The sequence below is a fragment of the Pinus tabuliformis genome, chromosome 2_1, assembly GCF_031772625.1.
Source record: "Pinus tabuliformis cultivar Carrire ecotype Pingquan chromosome 2_1, CPIR1, whole genome shotgun sequence".
NCBI classification, from domain to species: domain Eukaryota; kingdom Viridiplantae; phylum Streptophyta; class Pinopsida; order Pinales; family Pinaceae; genus Pinus; species Pinus tabuliformis.
The window spans coordinates 651,447,981-651,455,916 of record NC_142299.1 but is presented as its reverse complement, the minus strand read 5'-3'; the positions used below and the strand labels follow the sequence as shown (position 1 = coordinate 651,455,916).

Here is a 7,936-nt window from a genome sequence, read left to right as displayed (position 1 = left end):
AAAATATTTTATTAGTCAAAGTAAATATTTTACTAGTCAATGCCAAGGAAGGAGGACTCTAGTAATTTATTTTCTTGTCTACTACTATTAGTTTGATGAATTTAACTTTAATGTTTAAATTTAAAAAAATATTTATTTCCCAATATTATTATAAAAACTATTTTTCAAACATTTGATTAGACCATAACTTGAATGCCTTATTGGAATATAATGCTATGTGGATAAGTACCTACATATTTTATACCATAGTTTATAGATATGGTTGCAATTAATGAATAAGGTTTCAATATTCATGCATGATTTTTTAATATTTGTGTAGTTATTTTTTATTCTTAAGACTTGTAATAATGCTTACAAATGTAGGTAGATTTTGTTTGTTAGAGATTAGAGTATGTTGTCAAATTTTCTGGACAATATTCTCCTGTCTTAGAAATTGTTGAATCTCATTACCATTATTTATGTGGCTTGTAATTTGACTTTGGTGTGATGAATACAAATTTATATGTTAGTAATCTATGTACAATGAATTCTCCCAATTTTTTTTATTTTTCGTATCAGAGCATGTATAGACTTGAATCCCACGAGGGAGGGCCCGGAACATGGAAAATGCATGAGGATTGATCGTGCCGGTACATAGATTAGTGTAGGTGTGTTTGCTTGTGCACTAGTTTAGTGTGGATTCTGCGTGAATTTTTACAAACTTTCAAGGTGAAGCATTTGAAGCGGTTGGAGAGTGTTGTTTGGATTACATGGACAATGTTGTTTGGATTACAGGCAGCGTTTAGCAGACTGGAAACATGTTACTCAGTGTGTTGGTGGAGAGTTTCATTGCCAAGAACTGGCCATCCAGTTAGTTTGCCATGGAAACTTAGCGCAAAGACCTATGTATGCATATGTGAACACTACATGTGGTCAAGCGGCCAATGTGTGTGGTGCGTTGAACCTGGAACTGATTTGACGCAGCAAACGAGCATTATTTGTTTTGCTCTCGACGACCTTGTTAACATAAATTATTTTTCAGGCAGTAGCAATGGCAACCTCTTTGAAGGTAGGGTTTTCGCTTTCATTGAATTTGGTGCTATAGGGATTGCTCTAGTTGGCTCGTGAGCCGAGTGGAAGGACCTCAACGAAAAGGAGCTAATTTATTAGAGCGCAACCTTCGTCACCAAGAGCGGTCTGCATGCTACATAGGAGTTTCGTGGAGTGCTGGTGAGGACAATGCTTTGAAGGAACCTATATTCTAATAGTGATGTCCGACAAATGAATAATCAGGTACAACAAAATATTGACGATATTGATATTTAATTTTAACTTGCATGACATTGTGTAGACTCATTGACATTTTGGAATGATTAATAATTGGTAATAATATCCTTTTCTAATTTCCCAATTCCTTTGTCAAGTTGATGTGGTCAGTGATGGGAATTAAAATTGACATTGTTTTCCCAATGCTGAGTTGGAGCATTGAAATCTGTGGCATGAGTCGACTTGTCACTCGTCTTGAGGACGAGATGCATTAGACTCATTATAGAGTCACTTATATTGTTGCACATACGCATTTGTGGAGCAATTTCCAGGTTGCGCAATGAATTTGGAGACCTACAATGGAATTATGTCGACTGCAGATGGAATACTTCAGCCTTCTCAAAGAGAGACCCTAATACCGTGAATGTTTTGTAGAATTTTATTGTTGACACTATATGTAGTGTTATTATGTGGTGTACGAAAGAAGTGGCATTAGTGATTAATAACCTATATTCTTCTGGTAAAATAATATAATAAAGAACCAATCATTGAATAGATTAGCACAATTTAAGATAGCAGTTCTCAACTTTCTTCCATGCCAAAGAATGTATCATTAAGTTAATTGTGTGAATATGTTATATATTGATAGTTCTTGTTGTGCTTTGGGCTTCAAGAGTCTTAGTTACAGAGTATGTTATGAGATCCATGTGTAGAAAGGTCGGCTGTATAATTGACTATTGGATACAGTTCAGTATCGATATTGTCTTTCGGGAGATCAAGAAGTGTCAATTATACAAAGTTCATCAAATATGGTTAGAGGTGATTATGTCTTAAATGAGTCGAATGGGAAGCTCAAAAATTGTGGTGGTGAAAAGAACATTGTCTGGGAGACTTCAGAGTGGGGATAAGTGCTGAGGAAGATCAGCTAGACAGATGTGACATGTGAATTGTATTTTTTTTATTTTTATTAATCTTTGTAATGATGTAATGTAAGCATTAAAGGGGGCACTTGGAATAGTGCATTTGTTGAGATATTTTCTCAACAATATTCCCCTATCTTAGAAATGGTTGGATCTCATTACCACTATTTATGTGGCTTGTAATTTGGATTTGGTGTGGAGAATACAAATTGATTTGTGATTAATCTCTATACAATGATTGCTACTCCAATTTACAGTTATAGGTTATAGTTTTGCGTAGTTTCCTTTTGTGAGTAATCTCTGTACAATTACTCCTACTCATATTTTCAGTTATGTAACACTACACACAAGTAAATTACAGAAATATATAACTCAAAAATAATATATGTATCATAACAACATCTCATTAACCTTAATGGCGCCTTTATAACTTATTTGGATTGATATATTATATTAATTTCAACGTGATTTACAAGGTTTTTGTTGGCTCGCATTTACTTTTCACATGGCTCCCCACTGGTGTTGATAACCATGATCGGACCTCGGTTAAATCCTACAAGTACTCTGATACACGTGGCATAAGCATGACTGAACCCACTGCATGTGTTCGTCAGAGGGTTTGTCTCACCTACGACAGCTGGCCCGATCTGCTCTCATTGATCATCAGATGGCGATGTGATGGTGTAAAGGGGTTAGGGTTTTACCATCTAACCATCTCTCTCACATTCGACCGTTGTGGAGTCATTTGATGTTGGTGGATTTTAGTTTTCACTACTCTCCAACAAGGTCAACCCTTTGTGGCATCAGGCCGGTTCATGATCATTTCTGTTGTGTGTAATGGAGATTTTCGACATGCCCTCACTAGGAGGTATCCTAATCCACTGGACCTTATGCTGTTCCAACTTTCTACGTTGTTTGAGGTTGGGTTTCGCCTCAGGATTTCATCTAGTTTGGTGTCTAACTAGTTGCTCCAACCATCCAGGGATGGCTCGATGGCTTTTTGATCCCGTGGAAGGTAGCCAAAACCAAAGTCGATTTCTGGAAGGTGAGCATGCTAATCTTCAAGCCTTCCTTAGTTTTATTTGATTAGTTTCTTGGTGATTATACTCCCAGCTCAGTTAACTATTCGTTTTACTAGATTAAGGGTGGACTGCCATCTGCTAGAGTTCTCCAGTCTCAGGTATGATCATCACCCTCTTGGCATCCCTTTAAATTTTGTTTAGTAGCAAGTTTAGAATCCTATCTGATTTTGAGCTTGTTGTCACTTGATTGTAGGTATCATCTTGTAGCTAGTTTGCTATTTCCATTGTTAAGACAACGTTTTTCGTATTTCAAGAGTTTAAGGACCTCTGTTGGTGTTTACAGGTCATAATCTCCTCACTGTTTCATTAGATGTTTAGGATATAGTTACATGGTGATTTGTTATGTGAAATAGTTGTTTCCGGATGGAGGCTATATGTTGAATTTCATTGAACCACACTCTTATTTGGTTACCATGTCTATTGGTTATGTTTTGCGCACAACGCTAATACTGGTTCTCAACTACTCACTACATGATTTGACCAAGGGTTATCCTTGGTGTTTTCTCTGAAAGAGTGTTTTTAAGAATGATTATCTTATTATGAATGATTACCATTAAGTTTCTAGACTCGAGAGTTTTGTCATTTAATGTCTGTGACACTTTCAAGTCGTTGAGCCAGTTCTGCCACTGTGGACTTAATTTTAGTTTAAAGTTATAGTCTTCTTTTGAGATTGAAAAACTCTATTTATGTTTCAACATTTCGCATTTAGAAAGAATGAATCTTCACTATACTGGTGTATTCTGTAATCATTGGTAAAATCCTTTTAATGTTTTCTCCTTGTATTTTGTAATGATTGGTAAAAGTCCTTTTCTGTTTTCTTTTAAAAGTAACAGTAGAATGAATAGATAGCGATTTCTGTTTATTCGGGAATGTTCACCTTCTATAACTCATTTCTCCTTCTGATTATTATCTATTCGAAATTCTAAACCTTCTGTCATAAAAGTTTCGATGCCTATGATAGCATTTTTATCAATTTCATGGGTTCGTGTTTATTTATTTGTTACAGTAAAATAACTATACCATGCATACGATTATTAACATTACTTGTCTTTAAAATTTACTATCTGCTCTTCTGAATGTAAGTAATACAGTTCTATTCTCTGTCCTAAATGCAATTCTATGAAAATTTACATCTTTAATTAATTATGTCTGTCAAACTAGTATTTTTCATATTCAACCAACATTTCCTAAATATAAATTTGAGTTACTTATCTGTTCACAAACTTGTAATTATTCAACTCTATTCCTATCTAGAAATTCTCATCACCAAGCCGCGAGCCTGACAATTACGTCCAAACTCTCCCCCTGAGCACTTCCTTCTCTTCATAGTTGAGATGAGACCAACTACAGTCGGGTACCTTGGGCCTCAGGACTTAGTGTCCAGCCTCAAATTGTGTACCTTGTAGACTATATTCGAGTGTTTTCCCACTGTTTTATTTCACCTAGCTCAAGGATATCTACCCCCCTTGTCTGGAATTCTTCCCCATCTATATCTCCTCCCCCCAGGAGTAGATGAGTAACCATTTCTTATTAACAGTTTATTTTAATTGTTTATGGAGGTTAACAACTGTTTCAAGTAGTTTTTGTTAAAATACCTTAACTCCTAATTATTCATTAATTAGGTAACAAAATATATTTTGGCCTTCCAGCCTCAATTATTTAGCATTTTAATAACACAAAGTAAGAAAATTAATGCAGTAAAAGGTATAATAAAACTTAGTAGCCACAGTAATTTTTCATGCAGCTTGGAGTGTTACATCTCCCCCCCCATATGAGGAACATTGTCCCTAGTGTTCTTTTAGATTTAAGAAAATAACATCGGATAGGATTTCCACATAAATTCCTCTTCTTCCTAGGTGGCCTCATCTAGTCCAAAGTGTTTCCACTACAATTTAACCTAGGTGATGGCTCGCTTCCACAAGGTGGTTTCTCTCCGATCAAGAATACGAAGAGCTTTTGCCAGAAATTCTCCTTCAAGTTTGACCTACACATATACAATTAACTGTCACAACTTTCTCAAAATAGTCTATCCAAAAGTTATGTATTCTATCTAACTGATTAACTGAATTTTTTCCCAGCTAATTATATGCTGAGGGCTGTACACATATTTTTTTAGCATGGAAACATGGAAAACATTGTGGACCCACATATGGCTTGGTAACGCAAGCTGATATGCTACCATTCCAAGCCGTTCCAAGACTTGAAAGGGTCCATAGTACTGGGGTGCTAACTTGGCACAACCCCTCCATTGTAAGGAAATTTTTCATGGCTTTACTCTTAGGCATACATGATCCCCTAACTGAAATTATTTGTATGTCCCATTTTTATTTGTGGACATCTTCTGCCTATCTTGGGCAGCTCTTAGATTTTTTCGAACCTTCCTAGCCATCTCCTCCATCTATGCTAACACATCAGAGCCCAAGGCTAGCTTATTGGCTGGACTATTCCAATCTATGGGCACCCTACACCTTCTCCCATGCAACACCTAAAAGGGGCTCATGTCCAATGATTCATGACTCCCATTATTAAAGTAAATTTTACTAGGTGGAGATAGTCTTCCCACTTATGTGGTTATTGCATCACAAACATACATAACATGTCCTCTAGAACTTGATTCACTTGTTCGGTTTGTCTATCTGTTTGGTGATTGTAAGCCATACTAAATTGGATCTGGGTACCCAATCCTAAAGAGATTGTCTTCCAAAATGTGGATGTAATTTTACATCCCTATCAGAAATTACCACCCTCGATATTTCATGCAGATGAAAAATTTCCTTCATAAATATGTCTGTAATTTCCACAGTTTTGTAAGTGGATTTCATAGGTATAAAGTGAGTGGTTTTTATCAATTTTTCCACCACCACCATAATTGAGCCATGCTTATTCTTAGTGCGAGGTAAGCCAGTGATGAAATCTAGAGATATGGTCTCCCATTTCCACTTCGGAATGGGAAATGGTTGCAACAACCTAGCGGGATGCTAATATTCCACCTTCACCAACTGCCACTCCAAACATTTGGAAAGGTACTCAGTGACATCTTTCCTTAACCCAGGCTACAAATAACCTTTCTTAATGGCTGAAAATAGCTTCTAGTACCTTGAGTGGTCAGCACACGGTTTCCTGTGGAATTAATCCAATATCAATTGTTTGACAAAATTTTGGTTAGGAACATATATTATGTTTTTGAAGGTGAGGATCTTATCTGAATTTATTTCAAAATCTGATATTCCCTCTTTCAATTGAGCTTCCTTTGCCTGATGCCAAAGAAAAGTGTAGTCTGGGTACTTGAGGGAGGCTTCTCTTATAATTTCAAGGATGTTTGATCATACCTGACTGATATGGACCTCATAAATACAATGTAATTTCCTGCCTACTGTGTTGGACACCTAATTTTCCTTCCCTTTAAGATGTTTCATTTCAAAATGGAATTCACTCAAAAATGTTGTCCATCTAGCCTGCCAATCATTTAGGCTATAGTGGTTAAAGAAATTTGTAAAGCTACTATGATCTATTAATAACAGAAATTTCTTCCCCAACAGGTAGTGTCATCACATCTTAAGTGCATGCACTACGCTGCTAATTCAAGGACGTAAGCAGAATATCACTACTCATACTTCTTCAATTTTCATGATCTGTTCCCTCATGTGTTAGCACTCCGCCAACACCTTCTTTACTAGGATTCGTGCAAACTATGAAAGACTTTTCTAGATCTGTTACCTTTAACATGGGTGTAGTGGTAAGTAGGTGTTTTAGTCTTTCAAAGCTTTTTTGACATTCAATTGTCCATCAAAAAGTGCATCCCTTCTTCTGTAATGAGGTCATTGGGAAAGCGATTCTCCAAAATCCTTCAATGAACTTATGGTAGTACTTGGCCAAGCCCAAAAAAGACCTAATATCAACAACATTCTTTGGGATAGTCTATTCCATAATGGTTTTGATCTTTTCCAAATCCACTTCTATTCCCTTTGCTGATATAACATGACCCAAGTACTAAATCTCACTTTTGAAAAAGTCACACTTACTATATTTAGCATATAACTGATTTTCCTGTAGAGTTTGCAACACTATCCTCATATGCTTTTCATCCTCCTCCTAATTCTTGGAGTATATTAAAATGTCATCAATAAAAATCAATACAAATTTATCAAGATAAGGCTGGAAAACACTGTGCATAAAACTCATAAAAGTAGTTGGGATGTTTGTGAAGCCAAATGGAAAAACCATGAACTCGTAATGACCATAACAACTTTAGAATGTAGTTTTAGAGATGTCTTCCTCCTTTAACCTTATTTGGTGGTAGCCGGACCTTAAATCAATTTTTTAGAGTACTTTGGCCCCTTGCACCTGATCAAATAAATCATCAATACATTGTAAGGGATATTTATTTTTGATGGTCAGTTTATTTAACTGACGGTTATTGATGCATAATCTCAAAGTTTCGTCTTTCTTCCATACGAAAAGTACAGGGGCTCCCCAAGGGGATGCGCTGGGGCAGATATACATTTTATCGAGAAGTTCCTGAAGCTGCATTTTGAATTCTGTTAACTTAGGTATGTTCATGCGATAAGGGGCCCTAGATATAGGGGCTGCACCCAGAATTAGTTCGATGGTGAAATCAATATCACACCTAGATGGTAATCCAAGAATGGATTCAAGGAATACATAAACAAATTCCTGAAAAATAGGGAT

General features: G+C 36.2%; 1 long non-coding RNA gene across 1 annotated transcript; it reads left to right on the top strand.

Moving 5' to 3' along the window:
• Positions 1 to 2,914: 2,914 nt before the first annotated feature.
• LOC149202261 (uncharacterized) lies at positions 2,915 to 3,701 on the top strand. Its single transcript, XR_016253509.1, has 3 exons — positions 2,915 to 3,210; positions 3,304 to 3,345; positions 3,531 to 3,701. It is a non-coding gene; the product is annotated as an uncharacterized LOC149202261 (long non-coding RNA).
• The last annotated feature ends 4,235 nt before the right edge of the window (positions 3,702 to 7,936 follow it).